Genomic DNA, 14,288 nt, shown 5'->3' on the forward strand with positions numbered 1-14,288 from the left:
TCATGATTCGCAGGCAGGCCTGCAAACCAATCGGCCATATGCATGAATAAATGGTGCTCTTCAGGCACAATCTTCCTCAACCTGCTCGAGCTCAACTGATGCGGACCACGGCGCATGACAGTGAAAGAAGAGTCTAAATACGAATTGCAACAATCAGGACTAGCTAGCAGATGAGTGCATTTGAGAATGTTAGTGTTGTTCGTAGGTGAGAGGTGCTTTCTTGCAGGTTTGCCGAGTCGAAGGTTTGATGGACTTCTCGTGTGCTCTGGATGGCAGTCGTGAGTAAGTCCAGTGTCAAGTCAAGTCAGTGGAATAGCGCGAGCTCCAATGTTGGAGCAAACCCATTCTTACAGTAAGTAACCAAAATTACTTACATTTTTGTGAAGCCTGTAGAACCCTGAAAAGCAGACTCTCTGAGCGCTGCCAGATTAAAAATGCTCAATGTCCTGAAAACATAATTATACATGTAACAACAAAAATACAGAAATATCAGAGCAGGTCTGATGATAACTATTTACACACAGTGGTGAACGAGGTGGGAACAGTTTTCCACTTATGTTTTATTGCGACAATTATCGCTTGGATACACTGCAATTTTTTAATTAAAACACCAGACTATGTGCACCCGCCTGTGTGGATTCACAGGAAGTGTGAGTTACGAAGTCTGAAGAAAATGCCGAACGGTCTCTGCTGGAATGACGGCTACACCATAGCTCAGTGGTTAGAGCATCGCTGGCTACAAGCGAGGGTCCCTGGTTCTAGTCCTGGTGGACATTCATTTTTTCTTCAGACTTTTTCCGTTTGTGTCTTTCCCTCAAACCAGTGAATATCAAGAACAAAACAGTGAGAATTAGCACTAAAATGTAGCATGCGGACAAAATTTAAAAAAAAATAAAACACCAGACTATGTGCAGGAAGGTGAACAATATCAAATACACCAGACTATGTGCAGGAAGGTGAACAATATCAAATACACCAGACTATGTGCAGGAAGGTGAACAATATCAAATCCACCAGACTATGTGCAGGAAGGTGAACAATATCAAATCCACCAGACTATGTGCAGGAAGATGAACAATATCAAATACACCAGACTATGTGCAGGAAGGTGAACAATATCAAATACACCAGCCTATGTGCAGGAAGGTGAACAATATCAAATACAAACACGGGCTACAGTGAGGGCTGCTTCCCACCCGCCTGTGTGGATTCACAGGAAGTGTGAGTTACGAAGTCTGAAGAAAATGTTGAATGGTCTCTGCTGGGATGACAGCTACACCATAGCTCAGTGGTTAGAGCATCGCTAGCTACAAGCGAGGGTACCTGGTTCGAGTCCTGGTGGACAGTCATTTTTTCTTCAGACTTTTCCCGTTTGTGTCTTTCCCTCAAACCAGTGAATATCAAATATAAAACAGTGAGAATAAGCACTCAAATGTAGCATGCGGACAGCATTAAAAAAAGCAGAGAGAACACATAAGGGGAAAAAGTGAAACATTCACAACAAACAGATGAAATGAGGGTGACAATATCCGAGAGAGTGTAAGTGTAAGTGCACTTTCGATGGTGGCAAGGGCATAGGTGGTGACAATGGCCCAGGTAATTTGGAAAATCCTTCCTGTCCTTCAACACAAAGCAGTTGGTGGTGACTAAGGATGAACAAGTAGCATCAGGGCCATACTTTTAGCTTGGTCTGCCACCAATCACCGTTTGCTCTGGTCTACCACCATTCACCATTTGTCTTCAAATGTTTGAATACTAATGCTGCACATATGCATTAAGGGGGCACATCACCCAAAAATTCGCTGAAAAATCGAATTGACTTGGGTCTGTGGGAGTCCGTGAAAGAACGCCCACTCGTTCCGTTGTGACAGATTCCAGGGCCACGTAGAGGGGCCCTACCCCACCACCCATGGCTGCTTCTGGACTTGTTTTAGGTTTGGGTCCCGCGCACGGACAGAATGGGCACGAAAATGTGAAAAAAATGTAAATGCATTTGTTTGGCTCCTGGGTGGCTCGCACACCGTGGCACTATGCCGGGAATTTGAGTTTTTCCGGCCTGGAAAGCCTGTCAGTGAGGCGCAAGAACTTGTAAATTCATATTGAGTGCTACGTCAGTTGAAAGAGCATGAATAGCTGCAAATTCTCTGAAACTGTGTCCCTATCTGACCAGCCGTTCAAGAGTTATGGCCGAAAATGTGCCCTTGCAAGGAAAGATTTTTTTGTTGCATGCTGTCATTTGTTGGCAGCACTGTATTTGAATGTGAGCAGACCGTGCGCAACTTGTCGTATTATGGAAACACGCGAAAGTGTGCAGAACTTTGCCCCAAGTCCAAAAAAGTCCAAAAAATCACGTTAAAAAACCACGTATTGGGATGCACGGCGGCGGGCAAAGCCCGCCACCGTGCAGCAGGACTTTTGCCAGCACCCTCGTGACGTTGCAGATATGTGGCTTGATTATTGTAGTTGACGTTGATTTAGTGACATTGGCAAGTTTGAGTCGTGTCAAGAAGTCAGGTAGGATTCAGTACTAGGCAGTAGTGAAACGTGAGTGGCAGTCTTTGCCGGTTTCTGAGGGCATCCTGGATTTGGTGTGCAGCGCTATGGAAATGGCTTGCTGTGGAGGTCCCAGCACTGGATGTTGTATCAAAGGTACGACCTCGTAGCACGTGCTAAACCTAAAAAAATTCAAAAATTGACTTGGGTCTGTGGGCGTCCGTGAAAGAACGCCCACTCGTTCCGTTGTGACAGATTCCAGGGCCACGTAGAGGGGCCCTACCCCACCACCCATGGCTGCTTCTGGACTTGTCTTAGGTTTGGGTCCCGCGCACGGACAGAATGGGCACGAAAATGTGAAAAAAATGTAAATGCATTTGTTTGGCTCCTGGGTGGCTCGCACACCGTGGCACTATGCCGGAAATTTGAGTTTTTCCGGCCTGGAAAGCCTGTCAGTGAGGCGCAAGAACTTGTAAATCATGTCCTGAGGGCCAGCATAGTGGCAGGAGTGTGTGGTCAAAATTTAACTCAAATCCACTGAGAAACACCAAAGTTACGGTCAATTGAATGCCATATGAAATTTTTGGGTGATGTGCCCCCTTAAGATCCTCTCACCAGAGAACCAGAGAATAAACTTTCCAGTTAATTATTATTTCATAAGGCGGAATCACTGAGTATTGCGGACCGAACCGAATGTCGCTCAAAGTTGCTTTGAACATTTAGTGCTCAGAGCATATCAAAGTGGGTGGCGTGCCTCAAAAGGGAACGTTACCTGGGACTCATCGATTTGATCAGCTTGCAAAGTGGACAAGAACATAATCGCTTGAGTTCCTAGATTCTGCAGAACTTTGAATAAGAACTTGATTACTGATGACGTTTGTGGAAGTGAATACAGAATCCTGCTCAGGACAAGGAATCGCAAAAGAAGTGAATACAGAATCCTGCTCAGGACAAGGAATCGCAAAAGGGCAGCTCTCAAATTGCTCAAAGGCAACTTTGTTTTTGAAGGCTTTGAACTGTTCACCATTGACAGCATCGCAAGTACTGCCAGCACCAGACAGCGACGTGGTGGTTTCAATGACCAGAAACCGAGAAACGCAGAATCGTCCGGAAGAGTCTTCCTAGCAGAGAAGAAGAGCGAGAGCTGTGCCGCTTGCAGCAAGCAACACCCGTCTGGAAATGTCCGTCTTTCAAGGCAAAGACCGTTGATAAACGATGGGACCTGGCAAAAGAGAAAAAGGCTATGCTATCGATGCCTTGGGTCAGGTCACTGTGGAGCGCAGTGTTCCAGAACCAGACAATGCGGTGTGGAGTGCATCGAAGTGCATCGACACACAGAATTGGTTGCAGCATCGTAAACCGAAGTTCGAAAAAGTACACAGCGAACCGGAGCTCAGCACTGAAGGGGAGCGACAACGTTATGTCAGCGAGTAATGTCCGCGCAGCACCAGAGTCACTGCGCACTGTGTCAGTGTTCTTGAGCAACAACGAGCGGACCATACAGGTCAATGTGTTCCTGGATGACGGCGCGACGCAGACGCTGATCAGCGCAAGTGCCGCAGGTGCACTTGGTCTCCGCGGAGAGACGAAGAAGATTACGATGTCTACTCTGAATGGGCACCAAGAAACGTTTCAGAGTATGCCAGTCACTGTCACACTGTTTGACTTGACCAAAAAGACAAGCGTGGACATCTGTGCTAACACTGTTCCAGCAGTAACTCGGTCGCTAACACCAGTAGACTGGGAGATTGTCAAGAAGAGCTGGCCACACTTGGAGAATGTCCAGTTCCCGAAGCTCAGTGATTGGTCGACAGCTGACCTTCTGATTGGCATTGACAACAGCAGCCTGTGTGTATCGCTAGAAGAAGTCATCGGTGGTCCAGGTGAGCCAAGTGCCCGGAGAACGCCACTCGGCTGGACATGTGTAGGTCCCATCAGTCAAACGGCACTCAGGTAGAATAAGGACACTTTTCTGGTGCCGCTGTGCTTCAACATCAGCGCTGCAACTCGCCATGGTGATAATGTGGCTGACGTCATGTTACCAAGGTAAACATGGCGTTTGGCCGTGTTCGCCGCACTCGAGCGCTCAGCTTTTTTCACAATTAAATCTTGTTTTGAAAAAATACTTCAAGTCTTTTGCAGCACTTTTGGAGGCCAGTCACATCGCGATCTGTACGAGTATCTTTATCATGGCCATTGTCTTGTGTCGTTTTGAGCTCGAATAGCTTTCTCTGATGAAGGATTCAAAATATATCATGACGTTCTCTTTTATAGTGGGCATGAAGCTCCCCACTCGCAGCGGGGATGACATCGGACGGAATAAATGTGTCGAGTCCCGAGCAGGAGTTCTGCTGACAAAAGTGATTAGCTCCTCGCGACCTGGGGCATGTGAGGACTACAGTTCTAGTTGGGCAATACCCCACGGACACATCTAGCTGGAAGCGCAGAGTCAATTGAGAAAAATGACCAAGATCATAAAGAAGGCTTGTTTGCTTCCACAAAATGTTTTAGTAGCCGAATCCACGCACTGAAAACTGCACTTGCATTGTTCCTGTCCAGTCATACAGTACATCAGTGCAGTACAGAGTGCACTTGCAAGTCACAACGACACGAACACAGTCGCGTGTACAGACTCAGTTATGACCAGCGATCGCGCGTGGGAGTCAAGTACCCTACTCAAGTGCGCATGCTCGGCTCGCTGCATGCACTGTCTGTAGATCTACAGCAGATTGCTGGTGTGATGCACTACATGTACAGCGCAGTCATTTATGTGTAAGAGACAATGTCGGCTATTTTGAAACGGCAATGACAGCTTCATCCATAAACGCGGAGCGTGGGGAATGTCTTTGGCGAATGAGAGCTGTTGCATTGGCTAGCTGTACATCCCAGCAAGCGGGAATGTGCTGGATATCGATACTAAACACCCGTTCATCGCGGTGGTGAATCTGAACAGACCCCGAGGTACGACAGCTTCGTATACTAAATGTGTACAGTGCGTATGGTGAAACAAGTCGATACTGGTTTCCAGTGAAATGTTGTTATCTATGTACAATATCCACCAATATCCTTTATCTAGGGCCCAAAGGCTATCCAGTTCACCGGGATTGTGGCCTTGCTATTTTTCGTTTTCTCCGCGTTTTGGGTTGAAATCTGAACATAAAAAGAAGCACTGATGACGTCATTCAGCTCATAATTTAAGTTTGATATTGGAAATCGATGACAACTAACCCAATGTATCAACACAGAAAATTTGGTTGAAAAATAATAATGTATGCCAAAGTTATTATCAATACAAGTTTTGTACACACATGATCACCTTATTATACCTGAGCAGGAGACTCCTGGGTATCGGCCAGCGTGCACCATTGTCTGATGACTCAGTCAGACGCCGACCTCACTCAGCTGGTGAGGAAGTTCTTGGAAGTGGAAAGTCAGCCCGGGCCGATGGAGCGGCACTTCTAACCCCAGATGAGCGACATGCACAGGAGACGGTCGCAAAGTCGATGAAGCACATTGGAAGCCAATACAGTGTTGGCATTCCATGGAAGGATCACCCGCCCGGAGCTATAGTCTGTTTCAAAAAGATTTACAATCAGGTTCGGGTCTTAAAAAGTGTGAAGATAAGGGAAATTTGGACAACAAAGTACATAGAATGGCTTGTTAGGACACGGCAAATTGTTCTGTGAAGGTTTCGGAACAATTGGATCAGTCGTTAAGGAGTTAGAATTTCGGCCAGGTTTCCATGGTTTACAATTTGCCCAGGAAGCCAGTATCAATTTTTTATCAAAACCCAAAATATATCCTTTCCTTTTTGGCCTTGTGGTTATGAATGCTGCCTGCTGACCATGAAGTTGTGAGTTCAAATCCCAACCTATCCTCAAGTCAAACTTTTTTCTTCATTTTTTTGGTGATCAAGCTGGTACAAGACAAAGAAGATGGCTGCACAAAACGACTTGTTGTTGTTGTTGGAGCTCGCGCTTCCTGCCGAACTGACTGACACTTGACTGGCTCACGCCATGTGAACACACCCACAACACTGCAATGGTGTGAGTGAATATGGAAGCTGTAGGTTTTTGAGATTTATTCTAGTATTTCAAGATCGCCAATTTATTTGAATTTAGCAGTCAACGCCGTCTTCTATCAGCGTTCACAAGCGTCTGCTTTTCTCAAAATGTCGTCGAAGTCACAGTGACACGGATAGCTTTGCCAAGTCATGGCCTTGGGAATGAGTCCGTGTCAATGTCGTTTTCGTCACACGGTGAGTACTGCAATTGCATTGCAGCTCAAAGAAACTATTTTGGTCACAAAACGAATTGGGACCCATGCCGCTCGTCAACATTTACAACACTTTCGTTTCGACATTTACATGTCCTCTCTGACTCCATTATCGATACGAGGAAGAACTCGTTTGTTGTAAACCAGACGACAGACGTACATGACTGTATCAACGTGAGTGAGTTGCCATTTTTCCTGCTTTCGCGCGGAATATTTCTTCGAGTTCACAGTGAGTTTTCCAGGCAACGCTCGAGTGCTCATACGGTAAGACGCCAAACTCCGCGGGCGATCGCCAGGATTGCATATCTTTATGAAACGGACTGTAATGCTAGCTACCACACTGCTCTGAAGCGTTTAGCCAACACCGAGCAGCGGCTGAGGCGAGACGCTGCATTCGGAGAAGTTTACGCGGCTACGATAGTGGAACACATCAGCCAGGGCTATGTGCGCCGGGTTGACCCCGCAGACGTCAACGACGGAAACTCGTGGTACTTGCCCCACTTCCCGATAGTCAAGCTGGACAAGGCCACAACAAAAGTATGCATTGTGTTCGACGCCGCAGCGAAGTCGAACGGCAAGTCATTGAACAACTTCATCTTGCCCGGCCCCAAATTACAGCAAGACCTGGTGAATGTACTGGTTAGGTTCCGTCGTGAGCCGATAGCGCTGGTCTGCGATATTGCCCAGATGTACCTCCGTATCAGCCTAAATTCAGACGACCGGCGCTACCATCAATTTCTGTGGCGCACAGACACAAGTAAGCCACCAGAAGTGTACGGATTCTGCAGCGTGGTGTTCGGAGTCAATGCTTCGCCATTCCTAGCGCAGTACGTGTCGCAGCAGCATGCCAGATCGCTCAGCTGAGAGATGCCGCAAGCTGCTAGTGTCGTGCTGGACTCCACATACATGGAGAATAGCATGACGTCAGCACCTGGTGTTGCAGCAGCCAAGTCCTTATACGCGGATTTGTCGGCTCTCTGGGGCCAAGCTAACATGCACGCGTGGAAGTGGCTCTCTAACTCGGCGGAGGTTCTGGCTGAGATCCCACAAGCGGATCGGGCAAGTCAACTCGAGCTCACGGACGAACAGCTGCCGAACATTAAGACACTCGGCGTCCTCTGGCAGGCCGAGATTGACATGTTTACATTTCAGTACAAGGTGCCAGATTGCTGCCGAACATTAAGACGCTCGGCGTCCTCTGGCAGGCCGAGATCGACATGTTTACATTTCAGTACAAGGTGCCAGATTTTACACGTCTGACGAAGCGGCAGTTTCTGCGTATTCTGGCAATCATATTTGATCCGCTCGGCTTTCTAGCTCCGTACATCGTCCGAGCCAAAGTCCTGTTCCAATCCATGTAGATCGAAGGCTTCGATTGGGACGCCGACTTGCCAGATGATCTCGTCAGTGCAGCTGAAGCGTGGTGCGCCGAGCTATCAGATTTAAAAGGAGTTCAAATTCCGAGGTGCCTGCGACAATCAGCAGCGACAACATCAAGTAGCAGCGTGGAAGTGTTTGTGGATGCCTCCGAAAAGGCGCAGTCGTCTACATCCGGCAGCAGTTCAGCAATGGCAGCGACTCAATGCGTCTCGTCGCGTCGAAGATGAAAGTCGCCCCGCTTGCTGTCCACAGTATTCTTAGGTTGGAATTGATGGCCGCAGTTCTGGGTTTGCAGCTAGTGAAGTCTCTTCTACCTCCGCTTGATCTCACGATGAGTACTGTCACGTTCTGGTCTGACAGTGCTGATGTCCTCTGCTGGATTCGTGGACAGAGCCGAAAGTACAAGCCGTTCGATGCCCACAGAGTCGGCACGATTCAGACAGCGAGTGATCCCGAGCAATGGAAGCATGTAGCCACTAGCCGCAACCCAGCCGACCTGTTGATGCGTGGTATGTCTGCAAGTCAGCTCCCAGATTCCCAGTTCTGGTGGTGTGGTCCAGACATGTCCAGGTTACACACGCCGTCCCCAGGAAAGGCATTGTCTGCAACAGCGGCGGCAGAGCTGAAGAAGCCTGCAGTTGAGATAGCTCAATTCAGTTATCTTGCGGTCGCCGCCTTGCCGGCATTGGATCCAGAGCGCTACAGCAGCCTCCTCAAGCTGGCCCGGGTCATTGCCTGGATCAATCGCTTCTCAAGCAACGCAAGACACCTGAACACTGAGCGAGTGTCAGGCCCCCTGTCCGTAGATGAAATCCGCAGCGCCGAGTATGTCATAATACGTCAGTGCCAGCAGTCAGCTTTCCCAGAGGAAATCAGTGCTCTACAGCGGGGAAAGCCTATCTCCCCTAAGAGTGTGCGCAGCAGCTTACAGCCGCAGCTCAACGGAGATGGTATTCTGAGGTGTGGTGGTCGGTTGCGCTATTATTACTTCCTCCGCGTCATCGAAATTGTCGCAGTTCGACTAGTGACTTGTCACTTGTTACTGACAACTCCATAAGCTAAACCATTCAAAACTTATTACACAGTATGATAGTCTGAAGACTAGAGTAACGTTCCAGGACAGTTGGACTGAGAGTTTTCATGCAGAGATAAAGTCCTCGTCGTCGCTGATGTCAATGGACGCAAAAATATCGTTCCGAAATATTTCAAAGAAGGTTGAAAGTTGGTCGCGCCTCATCTCAAACGCTTTGACTTTCTCCACAGGACAAGAGCTGCTATGATTGTCGTCTGCTAGCTCTGGATGATTCCTACTACACCGCCAGCGAAGCCTAGTAAGAATACAAGATCGTTGCGAGGTCGGTTGATTACCGTCGGCGGAATCACCTCGATCTTGAAATGAACTTTTTTTAGCCGTGGCATGCCCATTTATTTTAGCTGCGTGGTCACAGCTCATGCAGGTAAGTGTACTATCAAGTCCAGCGCGCCCTCTTTTTCAGCATCACTGGTACGGCACCTGCGCGTGCATCACTAGCATGCTAGCACCACGTGTAGAGTCTACATAGCTCTTGCAGGTACAATCATGTACTGAGTGTCTCAGCTAGCCAGAGCGACAACATTTAATTTTATCGCTGTTACGTGCATTTAGTTTGCTGACCCCTCGATGTTTCTCCAAGCGCTGCTACTTGTTCCACGAAGTCATTCTCACCCCAGCTAAGGTAAAACAGTGATGAAGCTTGATTGAATGGCCATAAGCACGAGAAATGTGCAGGCTGCAACGCCTGACTGATCTCAGCGAGTCGAAATTACCATCGCAGCGACATCAGCGAAGAAATTGCGTCTAGTTCAAAAATTTCAGCTTCGAATAACAGAAAATAGAACTTTGCCGTCACCCTATAGTGATGAGTATCGACTATGTCCAATTCCTTGCCTCTGGTACGAGTGCTGGTGAGTAAATATCCCGTTTTATATCAAAAGTCAAACTGCGACAATTTCGATGACGCGGAGGAAGTATTATTATTATTATTATCCAACGCAATAAATAGAGTAAGCTGCGCACTCAGTACAAACACCATTAGCAAAACTTTTAATTATTATTATTATTATTATTATACGCACTCCCGCGTTGAAGTGTAGCAGCAGTATGCTGCGTCCACAGCTTCGCTTATGCAGACTGGCTTGGGTGAGAGGAGAGGGGAGAGAAAGCAACAAGGCAACCAACATCTATGAAACTGGTCACAATAACATGAAGAGAACCAACCTACATATGCATGATTGCACAAGAATGGAGACGACAAAATATAATGGCTATAGTCATTGTGCCACAAAGCCGGTACACAGGAGATACTCAATACAGGTTCCACTAAATTGCAAGAGAACAACGCTGCAACGTTAGAATTTCCGCTAAATTATCGCAATTGTAGAGAACGAGTCCAATACAAATGAAAACCATGAACAGACTGTCCCGAATTTATTTTGGGAACAAATTGTACTACATGTACATGTACTTGCTGATACTGACGCTGACGCTGACGGAACACGAATTTGAGTTGAATACGCACAAAGTCTTGTACATGCACATCAGTATGCGCCGGTGTTGTGGAGTAAGCAGGTACAACTGAGCCACAGTATGCCTCTTATCCACAGTGATGGTAAATCTATCTTTCTTCGATCAATCTACATCTGGCTTGCATCATACTGGCAACTCACACCAATCAAGAGGGCCCTCGGCGATTCGCTTCATATCATAGAGTCATACTGTGGCTCAGTTCGTTAGAGCATTGCTCGCGAAAAGCAATGTCCCTGGCTCGAGTCCCGGTGGTGTGACTGATGATTTTTCTTTCTTTCATATCTGGCTTGCAAGTGTTGAGTTCCGGAGAGAAAAGAGCAGTACGTGGCATGTGGCCTCTAATTTCCTAAAAAAAGTAGAATTGTTGACACACTGATTATTGGTTGCAATGTACATGTACTTACTAGTACTTGGATCGTTGCATTATCGCCATCCGCGGCAACTCCGCTACGATCTACTTGGCGAACCTTACTCTCGATCTCGCTGACAGGGTGTGCTGTCACCCTGTCGTTGGGTGCAAGCACCGCTTGACAGACACTGTTTTCACCTCCGTTATCAACAATTCTTTATTCTTTCACTTCAGCAGATTGCGAGTTTCTGTTTATTCTGCATTCAAATTATTGCTTTTCTTTTTGTTGCACCTGCACCCCGCGCTGCACTCAGACTCACCATATTTAGTATCTCTATGGCTACGATGATTCATGCATTTTCTGTACGCTGCATTTTCTCTCTATGCCACGTCGTTGGGTGCATGCATGCGGCGCAAGCCACGTGCACGCACGCTGCACGTTTTGCTCAGGACAGCGATTTGGCGATCGTTGTTCGAGTGTTCTTTGGGGTGTTCTTGTTGGAACGAGTGGTAATGTCGAAGTAAAGGAGTTTCTGGTTTTTGTGGTCTGCACGACGATGGTTAGTTGCGGGACCAAGTCGCACCACAACATTTTGTTATGCAGTGTTGTGAGTGGTGTTGGAGTAGAAATAATTGCTGACTAGACGTCGCGGAGGGGCGAGCTTTCCTGCGCAGGTATGAGTTTGGACGTATTTCTGAATGCTCGTGTGGAAAAATTTTAAATCCATTATTTCAAGAAAACCCAAAATGGATGATGGGGGACATGTCCTCAGTGCTAAAAGAGGTGTTCTACTATCTGCCGGTGTACAGTGGTTGCTAATTGAGGACGCAGTTCGCTGTTTTATCAGCGCTTGCAATTTGGCTATTTTCAAGACAATCATTTGTAGCGTCAAGGGATGATTGCCCTTGTCTTCTGTGATGCTTGCATCGCTAAGCGGTGCTGCCCGAAGAACTCTTCTAAGGTGAGGTAATGTTGGCTTGGTGGAGTGTTGTTCGTAGCTTGTTCTTGTACGCTGTGCCGTGGCTCGTTTGTAGACCTATAAATCGTGGCAATATCGGGCCAATATTGTGGGGTATGCCAATTCCATGGCTCCCTTCAAAAGATTGCTCACGGGCTTTGGAATGTCGATCTACACCCCAAAGCAAACCTAGCTGAAAATTTTGAGCAAAATCTGAGAGCACGACTTGCACAAATGTTCTGGTTTTCTCAGACATGCTCTCTTGCGGTAGCTGATGCTGAAATACTTTTTCCGAAATTTAACCAACGCCTTTTTTTGCAATGCTATGGGTGTCCAGAATGAGAAAATCAATATATTAGGGTATGTAATTGGGCACGTTGGAGGGGTTATGGCCCCCCAAAGTAGCCCAAACAAGGCGTTCTCTACGAAAGAGGCAGGTTTACATTGAGAGCAATGAAATGCTTCCAACCTTCATCTGTTGCTTCTTGCAATCATGTTCGTAATTCCCATAGTGTCAGAACATGTCAGGGAAGATTTATCAGCAAAATACAATGGTTGAAAGGGCTTTTTGTGCAACCACTACTTCGAACTGTTGTGCCCAGTGCGGGCTTGCGACTAGTTGGTTTGGAGGTGACAGCGTTGCGAATGACCGAGGGTCCTCGACGTCTGTCTCACCGTCCAGGAGCAACACGGACTCACGCTGCTATCTGGTGTTCACGAGGTGTTTGTTACGCTGGAAACGGAGCGTCTCTGTAAGTTTGTATCCCTGGTGATGTTTGTGCCTGGAGAGCACTATATAAGTGGTGCTCTTCAGGCACAATCTTCCTCAGCCTACTCAAGCTCAACTGATGAGGGGTGAATTCCCCGAAACACTGTGTATTGAGCAGGGAGTGGTGCTTTCTTGCAGGTTTGCCGAGTCGAAGATTCGATGGACTTCTCGTGTGCTCTGGATGGCAGTCGTGAGTCAGTCAAGTGTCAAGTAAAGTCAGCGGAATAGCGCGAGCTCCGGCGTGGGGAGCAAACCCTATCTTACAAATCATCGCCGAAGTCCCAACCACTACTTCGTACTGTTGTGCCCAGCGCGGGCTTGCGACTAGTTGGTTTGGAGGTGACAGCGTTGCGAATGACCGAGGGTCCTCGGTGTTTGTCTCACCGTCCAGGAGCAACAATGACCCACGCTGCTATCTGGTGTTCACGAGGTGTTTGTTACGCTGGAAACGGAGCGTCTCTGTAAGTTTGTATCCCTGGTGATGTTTGTGCCTGGAGAGCACTATATAAGTGGTGCTCTTCAGGCACAATCTTCCTCAGCCTACTCAAACTCAACTGATGAGGGGTGAATTCCCCGAAACACTGTGTATTGAGCAGGGAGTGGTGCTTTCTTGCAGGTTTGCCGAGTCGAAGATTCGATGGACTTCTCGTGTGCTCTGGATGGCAGTCGTGAGTCAGTCAAGTGTCAAGTAAAGTCAGCGGAATAGCGCGAGCTCCGGCGTGGGGAGCAAACCCTATCTTACAAATCATCGCCGAAGTCCCAACCACTACTTCGTACTGTTGTGCCCAGCGCGGGCTTGCGACTAGTTGGTTTGGAGGTGACAGCGTTGCGAATGACCGAGGGTCCTCGATGTTTGTCTCACCGTCCAGGAGCAACAATGACCCACGCTGCTATCTGGTGTTCACGAGGTGTTTGTTACGCTGGAAACGGAGCGTCTCTGTAAGTTTGTATCCCTGGTGATGTGCCTGGAGAGCACTATACAAGCTCAACTGATGAGGGGTGAATTCCCCGAAACCCTGTGTATTGAGCAGGGAGTGGTGCTTTCTTGCAGGTTTGCCGAGTCGAAGGTTCGATGGACTTCTCGTGTGCTCTGGATGGCAGTCGTGAGTCAATCAAGTGTCAAGTAAAGTCGGCGGAATAGCGCGAGCTCCGGTGTGGGGAGCAAACCCTTTATTATTACTATTTATATTATTATTATTATTCACTAGTTTGAAGGAAAAAGGCGTTTGAAGATTATTATTATTATTATTATTATTATTATTTTCACTAGTTTGAGAAAAAGAGACAAACGGGAAAAGTCTGAAGAAAAATTGACTGTCACCACCAGGACTCGAACCAGGGACCCTCGCTTGTAGCTAGCGATGCTCTAACCACTGAGCTATGGTGTAGTCGTCATCCCAGCAGAGACTGTTCAGCATTTTCTTCAGACTTCGTAACTCATACTTCCTGTGAATCCACACAGGCGGGTGGGACGCAGCCCTCACTGTACCCACAGAC

The 14,288-nt window shown here is 47.5% G+C and overlaps 1 long non-coding RNA gene across 1 annotated transcript in view; it reads right to left on the bottom strand.

Annotated features, from left to right (window-relative positions):
- Window positions 1-374: 374 nt before the first annotated feature.
- Window positions 375-14,288, bottom strand: part of LOC135828894 (uncharacterized) — a 33,261-nt gene continuing 19,347 nt past the window's right edge. The window contains exon 4 of the long non-coding RNA XR_010555770.1: window positions 375-446. This is a non-coding gene — a long non-coding RNA (uncharacterized LOC135828894). The remainder of the gene's footprint in view (window positions 447-14,288) is intronic.

The sequence above is a fragment of the Sycon ciliatum genome, chromosome 12 (assembly GCF_964019385.1).
Source record: "Sycon ciliatum chromosome 12, ocSycCili1.1, whole genome shotgun sequence".
NCBI classification, from domain to species: Eukaryota; Metazoa; Porifera; class Calcarea; order Leucosolenida; family Sycettidae; genus Sycon; species Sycon ciliatum.